This window comes from Heterodontus francisci, chromosome 4 (genome assembly GCF_036365525.1).
Source record: "Heterodontus francisci isolate sHetFra1 chromosome 4, sHetFra1.hap1, whole genome shotgun sequence".
Classification (NCBI taxonomy): Eukaryota; Metazoa; Chordata; class Chondrichthyes; order Heterodontiformes; family Heterodontidae; genus Heterodontus; species Heterodontus francisci.
Genome location: NC_090374.1, coordinates 166,433,891 through 166,446,561, shown reverse-complemented (window position 1 = coordinate 166,446,561; position 12,671 = coordinate 166,433,891).

The window sequence follows — 12,671 nt, the reverse complement described above, 5'->3', positions numbered from 1 at the left end:
TGTATGATTTCTCCAAGAGTTATGTCCCTTTAAGAACTCAGTATTCTAATAAGCTAAGTGCCAAGATGTAATCGTGTGACTAGAAGCCATAGTTGCTCTGCAACTGTAACTCCCTAGACAAAGGTACTATATATAGTTTGATCTATATTGTACATAATAGTTAGCTGTTCATAAACCTGTTTGAGATCTTCAAAGGAGTTGGAATCCACGTAACTCATTGTATTAATGAAAATTACACAAAGAATACATGACATGGTAGCAACTGTAGTGAAAAATCAAGCTATACACTTGAAAACCATGTACAAAAACATCAAACCAGTAAAGAAACTTTAAAAAAAGAAAAGTACCTGAAAAGAGTGAAAGAAATACTGGGCCAAACAGTGGAAAGAAGAAAGAACTTACCGCCAGCTGCAGGAGACAGAGCACCACATGACAGGCTGCAAATAAATTCCTGTGATCGGGTGAGTCATTGCGCCAACGGGCGTGGATCCTGGTTTAAAAACAGCTTTGAAGTGCTTTAAAAAATTGGTTTTTGAAAGACTCCGTGGGAGAGAAAAAAAACAGGGAAAACCCAATTCTTCTCTCAGGCTGATTGAGGCGTCTGAAAAAAGCGTGGGAAACCCTGTAACACTGCAGAGAACACACCATTGAAGCAGTAAAGCTGAAAAATCATTAAAACACTCAAGTGTGAAGAACATAAACAATCTCCAAAAAAAGGAAAGGGGAAAGCCCTTGAATTATCTATTGAACAGCTGTGCAAACATACAGGCTAAAGTGCTGAAAGTAAAGTAAACAGAGACACTGTCAAGCACCTGTTACTCTCAAGCAAAGCAGCTAGTCTAAATAAAAGAGAATGCCTTAAAGGGGAAACAGCACAGAGCTAATAGAACAAGTCTAAAAAGAAACTTTTAAGCCACCAATAGAAAAGTCACGATAAATACAGTGCTGCAGACACACACAGCTGAATAAAGGTAAATACAGAGTAGAAAGCAAAATAACAACAGAAAGATGGATATCAAATTTCCCAGAATGAACTGGAAGGCCATTGATATCCTATCCGAGTTTAACTTTTTAGACAAAGAATGCAGTTATGCTTCACAGACCAAGTGGTTGTAGAACTCAAAGAAGCAAGCTGTCAAAATACTGATAGCAGTTGGAAATGAGGGGTTATACCGAATCAATTTGAAAATAAAACTGATAAAAATAGATTAAAACACTAATTAACTAATTAATAAGTAGAGTAACAAAACCAGAGGGAGGAGATTACTGTATTTAGACAGCATTTAATATTTATTGTAGAAATCCAGCACTAGGGACCACATAGTGAAGTGTATCATAATTTAGTAAGGATTTAATAAGTATTTATTTATTTTATATCAATTAACTAATTAGTGATAGAAATGTCAGTTAGAGGGGTGAAGTGCTTCACCTGTGAGATGTGGGAAGTCCGTGACGCTTCCAGCGTTCCGGGCGACTACATCTGCAGGAAGTGCACCCAGTTGCAGCTCCTCACAGACCGCATGGATCGGTTGGAGCGGCAACTGGATGCACTTAGGAGCATGCAGGTGGCGGAAAGCATCATAGACAGGAGTTTTAGAGAAGTGGTTACACCCAAGGTGCAGGCAGATAGATGGGTGACCGCTAGAAGGGGCAGGCAGTCAGTGCAGGAATCCTCTGTGGCTATCCCCCTCTCTAACAAGTATACCGTTTTGGATACTGTTGGGGGGATGGCCTATCAGGGGAAAGCAGCAGCAGCCAGATCAGTGGCACCACGGCTGGCACTGTTGTTCAGCAGGGAGGGACAAAGCGCAGAAGAACAATAGTTATAGGGGACTCTATAGTCAGGGGCACAGATAGGCGCTTCTGTGGACGTGAAAGAGACTCCAGGATGGTATGTTGCCTCCCTGGTGCCAGGGTCAAGGATGTCTCTGAACGGACAGAGGGCATTCTGAAGGGGGAGGGTGAACAGCCAGAGGTTGTGGTACACATCGGTACCAATGACATAGTGATGAGGTCCTGCAGGGGGAGTTTAGGGAGTTAGGTATGAAGTTAAAAAACAGGACCTCTAGGGTTGTAATCTCGGGATTACTCCCTGTGCCACGTGCCAGTGAGGCTAGAAATAGGAAGATAGTGCAGCTAAACACGTGGCTGAGCAGCTGGTGTAGAACAGAGGGTTTCAGATATCTGGACCATTGGGCTCTCTTCAGGGACAGATGGGACTGTACAAGAAGGACGGGTTGCATCTAAACTGGAAGGGCACTAATATCCTGGCTGCAAGGTTTGCTAGTGTCACTCGGGAGGGTTTAAACTAGTGTGGCAGGGAGATGGGAACCAGAGCAGTAGGACAGCTAGTGAAGTAAATGAGGAGGACATAGTAAATAAGGCCAGTAGGACTAAGAGGAAGAGCAGGCAGGGAGATGTTGTTGAGCACAGCGGGACTGGTGGTCTGAAGTGCATTTGTTTCAATGCGAGAAGTATAACAGGTAAGGCAGATAAACTTAGAGCTTGGATTAGTACTTGGAAATATGATGCTGTTGCTATTACAGAGACTTAGTTGAGGGAAGGGCAGGATTGGCAGCTAAATGTTCCAGGCTTTAGAAGCTTCAGGCGGGAAAGAGGGGGGATGTAAAAGGGGTGGGGGAGTTGCATTACTGGTTAAGGAGAATATCACAGCTGTACTGTGGGAGGACACCTCAGAGAGGTCAAGCAGCGAGGCAATATGGGTGGAGCTCAGGAATAGGAAGGGTGCAGTCACGATGTTGGGGGTTTACTACAGACTTCCCAACAGCCAGCGGGAGGTAGAGGAGCAGATATGTAGACAGATTTTGGAAAGATGCAAAGGTAACAGGGTTGTAGTGATGGGTGATTTTAACTTCCCCAATATTGACTGGGACTCACTTAGTGCTAGGGGCTTGGATGGGGCAGAATTTGTGAGGAGCATCCAGGAGGGCTTCTTGAAACAGTATGTAGATAGTCCAACTAGGGATGGGGCCATTCTGGACCTGGTATTGGGGAATGAACCTGGCCAGGTGGTCGAAGTTTCAGTGGGGGGGCATTTCGGGAGCAGTGACCATAATTCCATAAGTTTTAAGGTACTTGTGGATAAGGATAAGAGTAGTCCTCGGGTGAAGGTGCTAAATTGGGGGAAGGTTAATTATAACAATATTAGGCAGGAACTGAAAAATTTAAATTGGGGGCAGCCGTTTGAGGGTAAATCAACATCTGACATGTGGGAGTCTTTCAAACGTCAGCTTATTAGAATCCAGGACCAGCATGTTCCTGTGAGGAAGAAAGACAAGTTTGGCAAGTTTCGGGAAGCTTGGATAACACGGGATATTGTGAGCCTAGTCAAAAAGAAAAAGGAAGCATTTGTAAGGGCTGGAAGGCTAGGAACAGATGAAGCACTTGAGGAATATAAAGACAGTAGGAAGGAACTTAAGCAAGGAGTTAGGAGGGTTAAAAGGGGTCATGAAAAGTCATTGGCAAACAGGATTAAGGAAAATCCCAATGCTTTTTATAAATATATAAAGAGCAAGAGGGTAACCAGGGAAAGGGTTGGCCCACTCAAGGACAGAGATGGGAATCGATGCGTGGAGCCAGAGGAAATGGATGAGGTGCTAAATGAGTACTTTGCATCAGTATTCACCAAAGAGAAGGACTTGGTGGATGATGAACCTAGGGAAGGGAGTGCAGATAGCCTCAGTCATCTCATTATCAAAAAGGAGGAGGTGTTGGGTGTCTTGCAAAGCATTAAGGTAGATAAGTCCCCAGGGCCTGATGGGATCTACCCTAGAATACTGAGGGAGGCAAGGGAAGAAATTGCTGGGGCCTTGACAGAAATCTTTGCATCCTCATTGGCTACAGGTGAGGTCCCAGAGGACTGGAGAATAGCCAATGTTGTTCCTTTGTTTAAGAAGGGTGGTAAGGATAATCCAGGAAATTATAGGCCGGTGAGCCTTACGTCAGTGGTAGGGAAACTATTAGAGAGGATTCTTCGGGACAGGATTTACTCCCATTTGGAAACAAACGAACTTATTAGCGAGAGACAGCATGGTTTTGTGAAGGGGAGGTCGTGTCTTACTAATTTGATTGAGTTGTTTGAGGAAGTGACAAAGATGATTGATGAGGGAAGGGCGGTGGATGTTGTCTATATGGACTTTAGTAAAGCCTTTGACAAGGTCCCTCATGGCAGACTGGTGCAAAAGTCACATGGGATCAGAGGTGAGCTGGCAAGATGGATACAGAACTGGCTCAGTCACAGAAGACAGAGGGTAACAGTAGATGGGTGTTCTTCTGAATGGAGGGATGTGACTAGTGGTGTTCCACAGGGATCAGTGCTGGGACATTTGCTGTTTGTAGTATATATAAATGATTTGGAGGAAAATGTAGCTGGTCTGATTAGTAAGTTTGCGGACGACACAAAGGTTGGTGGAGTTACGGATAATGATGAGGATCGTCAGAGGATACAACAGGATATAGATCGGTTGGAGACTTGGGCGGAGAAATGGCAGATGGAGTTTAATCCGGACAAATGTGAGGTTATGCATTTTTTAAAAAAAAATTTATTTAGAGATACAGCACTGAAACAGGACCTTCGGCCCACCGAGTCTGTGCCGACCAACAACCACCCATTTATACTAACCCTACAGTAATCCCATATTCCCTATCACCTCCCTACACTAGGGACAATTTACAATGGCCAATTTACCTATCACCTGCAAGTCTTTGGATGTGGGAGGAAACCGGAGCACCCGGCAAAAACCCACGCAGACACAGGGATTTTGGAAGGTCTAATGCAGGTGGAAGGTATACAGTAAATGGCAGAACCCTTAGGAGTATTGACAGGCAGAGAGATCTGGGCGTATAGGTCCACAGGTCACTGAAAGTGGCAACACAGGTGGATAAGGTAGTCAAGAAGGCATACGGCATGCTTGCCTTCATCGGTCGGGGCATAGAGTATAAAAATTGGCAAGTCATGTTGCAGCTGTACAGAACCTTAGTTAGGCCACACTTAGAATATTGCGTGCAATTCTGGTCGCCACACTACCAGAAGGACGTGGAGGCTTTGGAGAGGGTACAGAGGAGGTTTACCAGGATCTTGCCTGGTCTGGAGGGCATTAGCTATGAGGAGAGGTTGGAAAAACTCAGATTGTTTTCACTGGAACGACGGAGGTGGAGGGGCGACATGATAGAGGTTTACAAAGTTATGAGCGGCATGGACAGAGTGGATAGTCAGAAGCTTTTTCCCAGGGTGGAAGAGTCAGTTACTAGGGGACATAGGTTTAAGGTGCGAGGGGCAAAGTTTAGAGGGGATGTGCGAGGCAAGTGTTTTACACAGAGGGTGGTGAGTGCCTGGAACTTGCTGCCAGGGGAGGTGGTGGAAGCAGATACGATAGCGACGTTTAAGAAACATCTTGACAAATATATGAATAGGAAGGGAATAGAGGGATATGGACCCCGGAAGTGCAGAAGGTTTTAGTTTTGGCAGGCATCAAGATCGGCGCAGGCTTGGAGGGCTGAATGGCCTGTTCCTGTGCTGTACTGTTCTTTGTTCCTTGTTCTAATACCTCTGGCTTATCTGAAGAGGACCATAAAGACCCCACAAAGGTATGGAAAGTGCAAGAAGATCAGCTTCAGGTAAGAGTGAATTTTAGAATTCATCGGCTTGAATTGATGTCCTACAGGCAACAGCCACAGGAGCCAATAGATCAATCGATCAGTAGATGCCGTAGTAAGGGCAATGAATGCGATTTTTCAGAAACTGAGCTGTTGGAGTGAATAATTGAGCTGGTGATTGTCCCAACACCTAATGAAGCATTTCAAAAAGACCTCTTGGGGGGAAAAAGAAAGGTCACAGCATTGATGCGCTGCTAGAAGATGGCAGGAAATACAAAGCCATTGTAGCTAGACAACAGCATCTGCAAGCACTAGGTGCAATCCACAGTATCAGCCCGATAATCAGATCACAAAACGCAAGTAAGCTGTGTGGTACGTGTGGTCTGTTCCACTCACTGAAAAGTTGTCCTGCATTTCAAGACCTGTGCAAGGCATGCAGTGCAAAAGGACACTGGGCCCACCTATGCAAGAAATATGGCTCCAAGGACATAGCCAGAAGTCACAATCGAACAGAAACAAACAGAAGACAGGCACAGCAACAGGGCAACAGCAGAAAGGACAGCGCCAGAAAACGGCCTAAACACTAGCCAATACATGAAGTCCACAGCAAAATAGACCCAAGACAAAACTCAGATTGGAGCGATAGTCAGCCAGAAGACGATCAGGCATGGCACATTTTGAACCTGACACATTGTGTTGATGAAGTCAAACAACTGGAAGATTTTGCTACTATCAATATCATGTGCCCAAAGAAATTTGGCAAGGACATACTCAGAGCCAAGATTGACACGGGAGCTAGTGCAAACGTCTTACTAGTCCGAATCCTGAAGGATATGTACTGAGGTCATTGGAAATCAATAATGCAATTGACAACTGCAAAGTTAACTGCATTCAATGGGTCACCCATCCCCTGCAGTGGTACACTAACAATGCAAGGAACTATGACAAGTCGGCATGGAAGCCACAAATATCTTACCTGGTAGACACGAGCGGACCAGCGGTGGCAGGACTACCAGTGTGTAAGGACCTCAACACAATGACCATCCACGAGATCACCAAGGTACCCATTACACCAGAAGAGAACAAGAGTACCCACATTGAGTCATAGTCCTTCCAGGATCTCAGTGGTTCTGGTTTGGAGAGTATCAACCCCTTCTCAGAGATGCCACACCAAGAGAATGAAGATCCGAATTCAGATGGCAAAAGTTCTTTGTCAACAGGCAGTGTTTCTTTATGCTCCAGCGACTCAGAAGAAGAGATTGATGTTATAACTGCTGAGAAGCAAAGGCTGGCAGTGGGGAGCATTGCCAAGGGGAAATCTCCAAGGACAGGAACCAGCTCGCAGACTCTGGCCAGCATCAAATGGTGCCGCCTGGAAATCCAGCAAGAGCACAACTATGCCGCGCCCTCACTTCTGCTATCCAGAGAACCACCAGCACTGCAACGAGCTGGAATGGACAGGTACTGCTATGAGGCCAATTACTCCTCCCCCAACAAGTCCTCAACCTTAAGCCCCCAGCCTTCAGACACACAGGATAAGGAGGGACAAAGGACATGCAATGTCCTGAAGAGGCAGAGGAGGAATGAGTTGAAGCATTGTCTGTTGGCTCTTCAATCTAAGCTGCTGGAACTTTCCAAGAATGACAAAGCCTCAAAAGTGGTCATCCTGAGAGAAGCAACAGAGTATCTTAGCAGGCTGAAGGTAGAGCAACTGAAACTGAATGCAGAGAGGGAGAATCTTCAGAAAGAACAGCAACAGATGAGATGCAAATTCTCAGACACACCACTGAAACGATATATGGACTATGAAGCTTCTGCATGTGAAAATGTCATAATCTCTATCCCTATGTAAATAATTTTAATGTTATCCAATTTTATATCTTTTTACTCATAGCATATGAGATTTATCTTTGAAAAGAAAGGGGATGTTGTATGATCACTTCATAAGTGACGTCCCTTTAAGAACTCAGTATGCTAATGAGCTAAGTGCCAGGATGTAGTCATGTGACTAGAAGTCATAGTAACTCCCTGGACAAAGGTATTGTTTATAGTTTTCTCTGTTTTGTACATAAGAGTTAGCTGTTAATATGCCTGTTTGAACTCTTCAAAGGAGTTGAAATCTACATAACTCATTGTGTTACTAAAGGTAACATAAAGAACACATGACAGAAGCAATCTGTAATAGTCACCAAGAGCAGAAAAGGTATTCTAGGTAGTGGGGAGGTTCAAGGTCTGTTGACACCTTTTTAGGTGTAAAAATTAAGTTTCATAACTTTCCATGTACCTTTGGAGGACTGTATGGAAAAGAAAACTCTTTGTGCTCTTGTTGAAAAAACTGACAATTATTGATGTTCTTTAAAGATTACATCAACTTCAATGGAAATTTGAATATAATTTTTCACCACCTTCACATTTTGATTCTCAAAGAGGGAGTGAACTTGTTGCTTATCCCTGACGTCATTTTACAGATGAACAAGCAGCTCTAGCTCTGTATGTCCCTTCAAGGACAGCTTTTTGTTCAAATGCTAATATTTCTTCACATTTATTGATATTCATCTGTTCACTTGGAAAATGAGAATTCTTGGATATGGATTGCATGGTTAGAAAAATAATGGATACAAAACATTCTACAGAAATTATATTTGCCTGGTTTAAAATTAGTCTTCTTGGTATAGCCTGTCATTATGCAAAAAGGAGTTGGATAATTGAGAATTTAGTCCAATTAAATATAATGAGAAAACCAATTAATTGATTTACTAATCAATTACAGGTTATGAGTACTTGACTGCCCTTTATAATTATCATTGCATCCCAATCGACTACAGTTAGATTACACTCTCATCTGCTGAATGCCATTGTTGATTTAATATGACGCATCTGAAGAGCACAAGGACAAGCAGTACTTTCCTATTGTCTTTCAGAACAACTCTGTTGCAAGAATTAAAGAAAGAAAAACGAGTGTAGGCCCTTTCAAACCCTTTAAGATTTTCCCTATATATTTTGTTAAGATGTCACCTGATTGAAATGATATGCCATGTGAATAATATGAGAGTCCATATTATGAATTGATCAGCAATGCTGCCACAGGTGTCAGTGTCTATGCCCACCATCAGAACTACACTCTACTGTCTACAGGAGGCACTGCAGTGTTTTCTTCCACAGCACCACTCAGCCCTGCATCCTTTACCATTACCGAAGGAAAAAGGCAGAAATATTATAAGAGCGCCAGTCACCTGCATGTTTTCCTCAAAGCCATGCGCCATCCTGACTTTCCATCAAAGTCAGGATGCTATCCTGACTTGAACATATATCACCTTTCTTTTGTTGTTACTGGGTCAATAAGTTGGAATTTGCTACCTAATATGATGGTGGTGATACCATCCCCCTGTAAGGACCGCGGCGATTCAAGAAGAAGGACTACCATCACCTTATCAGTAGCAACTAAGGATGTGCAATAAATATGATCTTGCCAGCCTTGCTAACATTCTGTGAAAAATAAAAAATGTTCTCTTGGGGCACAGTCTCATGTATCAGGAGCACATATTGGAAATTCAAGCAGTGCCCCACTGGAAGCCATGTCTATTAAAATTACCTGATGGAAAGTCCTGCAAAGTACAAAGAACAGTACAGCACAGGAACAGGCCATTCAGCCCTCCAAGCCAATCTTGATGCCTGTCTATAAACTAAAACCTTCTGCACTTCCGGGGACCGTATCCCTCTATTCCCATCCTATTCATGTATTTGTCAAGATGCCTCTTAAACGTCGCTATCGTACCCGCTTCCACCACCTCCCCTGGCAACAAGTTCCAGGCACTCACCACCCTCTGTGTAAAGAACTTGCCTCGCACATCCCCTCTAAACTTTGCTCCTCTCACCTTAAACCTATGTCCCCTAGTAACTGACTCTTCCACCCTGGGAAAAAGCTTCTGACTATCCACTCTGTCCATGCCGCTCATAACTTTGTAAACCTCTATCATTGCACCCCTCCACCTCCGTCATTGCAGTGAAAACAATCCGAGTTTATCCAACCTCTCCTCTTAGCTAATGACATCTCATTCTAAATTGCCAGTAAATGTTTGCTGTACATAAAGTTCCACACCAGGTCACTTTGGTAACCTGCCCCAATGATTTTGTGACAAATTATTATTTAACGTAATGCTACATTTCTGAAGATAAGAGTATCTTGCTTCTCAGTGATATTCTGATATTTATGCTTGTTTTAATATCATCATGCTATAAAACTCATTGAGTAGCTAGTACCAGAAAATACATCTGAGTATCTAATACTATAAAAAGGTGTCATACATGTAGAAAACACATTTGACCATTTGCCTCCCTTAGCTTTGGTCAGTTGTGCAATCGAGGGGTTGTTTTTAGATTTTGAATATCCATTTCCCACACAGGAAAGGAATATCATAGATTGAGTCACCTCTGGGCTCACTTTTGCATCTGGAGGCAGATCACCCACTGCCCTTTTGCCTGGGGGTGGGCTTGGTTGAGGAAATTTAAGTAAAGGGAAAGGGGGAGGTGTGTGGCAGGGTCTGTGGGAAGGGGATAAGGAGTCACACCTCAACAAAAATAAAAGGGAAGGGAACTCCAACATTAAAACTCCAATGGAGAAGCTTTGAAAAGTAAAAAGAAATGTTTGGAAGCATATTAATTCGAGTAACAAATGTTAGAGTTTGAACAGCATTCCAAAACAGCTTGAGCTACAGTTTTACAACATTGGCCATGCTGCTGCTTTGGAGTTTATTCGCAGCATCAATTCTCTGTATTATACATGCTGGACATGGCATTTTCTGATTAAAAAAACAGATTATTTCTTGAGATATCAACAATAATTGCATCACAACTGTTAATCTTATTATGTGATCATCATCATCTGGCTCCTAGAGAATTAGGCGCCACCTCAAGTCCAAATCCCAAGGCACACCCAGGCAACTACTGTGGCACCAAAGGACAGATCCTACAAATAGTATGTCCAGGGTTTGGGACATCTCTTTACAGTGATAGCTGCCATTTAACACAGTGCTATCTCATCTGACTTTTCACCAACCAGGTGCGAGAGCCAGGTGTAAAATGGCAACTGGATATTAAATTACAGTAAAACAATGTCTGGTATACTAATGCCAATGATAGTCTGAGCTCAAATGTTATTTAGAACAGATAGCAGCAAATTATTTTTCACACAAACAGATCATTTTAAATAATGTAGCGTGATATCGGAATGGTCGGCCAATACGGACCTCTCCTGATTTTTGTTTCTATTGACTTGAGTTTGAGAGGACAATGTACATGGAACTTTATTCTGTATTTAACCTGTGTTGTACTGTACCTGATCTGGAAGTGAAGCATATGTCAATATTTTAAGAATAGGTTAGATAGGAGAATGAAGGAAAAGGGAATAAAGAATATGGAAACATAATGACCAAGAGAAGGGTAAATGTAGAGCATCTAAAGCTAATGCACCCTGGATGACAAAAGAAATAAAAGTTAAAATAAAATAGAAAAAGGCTTTTGATAAATATCAGGATCAAGATTCAATTCAGAACTAGGAAGAGTATGAAAGGACAGGAGGAAATTGCAAAGGTTAATACGAGTAGCAAAGAGAATTTTGAGAAAGGATTAGCAGGCAATATTAACTTGAACTGGAAAAGGTTTTCTCAACATATAAAGCATAAGAGGTTAGCTAGGGAAAAAGCTGAACCTATTAAGGACCCAAAGGGAAATCCTCATGTAGAGCAAAGGACATGGCAGAAATATTAATGAGTCCTTTGTATCGTCCTTCACAAAGGAAATGGATGATGTGAAGGTTACACTGAAAGAGGAGATGAAAGTTACGGACAGGATGGTGTCATGCAGGCCCCCACCTGCCAAGAATGAGGCATATTAATTTCACCACATGGACATTAAATTTCAAATTGTTGTTGGGAAGAAGAGAAGGCCTGTTACAAGGACTGCCAGAACTTGGCTGGAAAAAAAAATCATTTACATATTAACAAGCATTGAAGGCAGGGAAGCACATTCCATTCCCTTTTAAGATGATACAATACACAGAGCCAAGGCATGGTCAGACCAGTTAGTCACATAACTAACCTGCTTGGCAACCTGGGGGGGTTTCTGAATTGTCTAGTTTGAACTGAGAGTCTGCAGAAAGCAGAATGCTCCTGGACTGAAGAAGACTTCCTGTCTGTCTGTCTACTCCCATCTCTTTCTCACAAGCCTCTGGATCCACTGAAGACGCATGAACCCCAAGAGAGAAAACTGTCCTACAGTGAACAAGGTTTAAGAAGAATACTGGGCCCCAATGAAAAGCAAGATCTCTACAGTGAGCTCAAAGAACCCTAACAACAGCTCTTCAGATATTGCCTCAAACTTTTCCACTTTATTTTTCTTCTGCTCTTTTCTGTCTCTATTTGTATGTATGTATCGTGTATGCATGCTAGCGTGGGCATGTCATGTATCCATAGGCATTAACCGAATTAGAGTTTAAGTTTAATAAGTTTCGACTTTTCTCCTTTAAACCTAAGAAAACCTGTTCGTGCTGATTTCTTTGCCTTATAATTGGAAAGCAGTGAACAAGGATTCACCAAGGGGGAGCTAATAAAACACGGTGTGCTTAAAATTAGACCTTGTTACAAGTTCTGGAAGTCCTTGTAACAGGCCTTTTCTTCTTCCCAGCAGGTGAAGGCTGAAAAGGAACCCTAGACCTCTTTCTCACCTGGTCGTAACAATGTTAATAGATAGAGAAGATATACTAAAATGATTAGAATTACTGAATGTTGGTAAGTCACCTGGTCCAGAGGAAATACATTCTAGTTTGACGAAAGAAGCAAAGGTAGAAATAGCAGAGGCATTGGTCACAATTTTTCAATCTTCATTGGATGCAGGAGTAGTGCCAGAGGACTGGAGAGTTGCTAATTTTATACCACTGTTCAAGAAAGAGAAGATAGACCAAAAAACTACAGGCGAATCAGCCTAACCTCTGTGGTATTGAAGTTACTGGCATCTATTATCAGAAACAAAATAATCTTTTATTTGGAAAGGCATGGGTT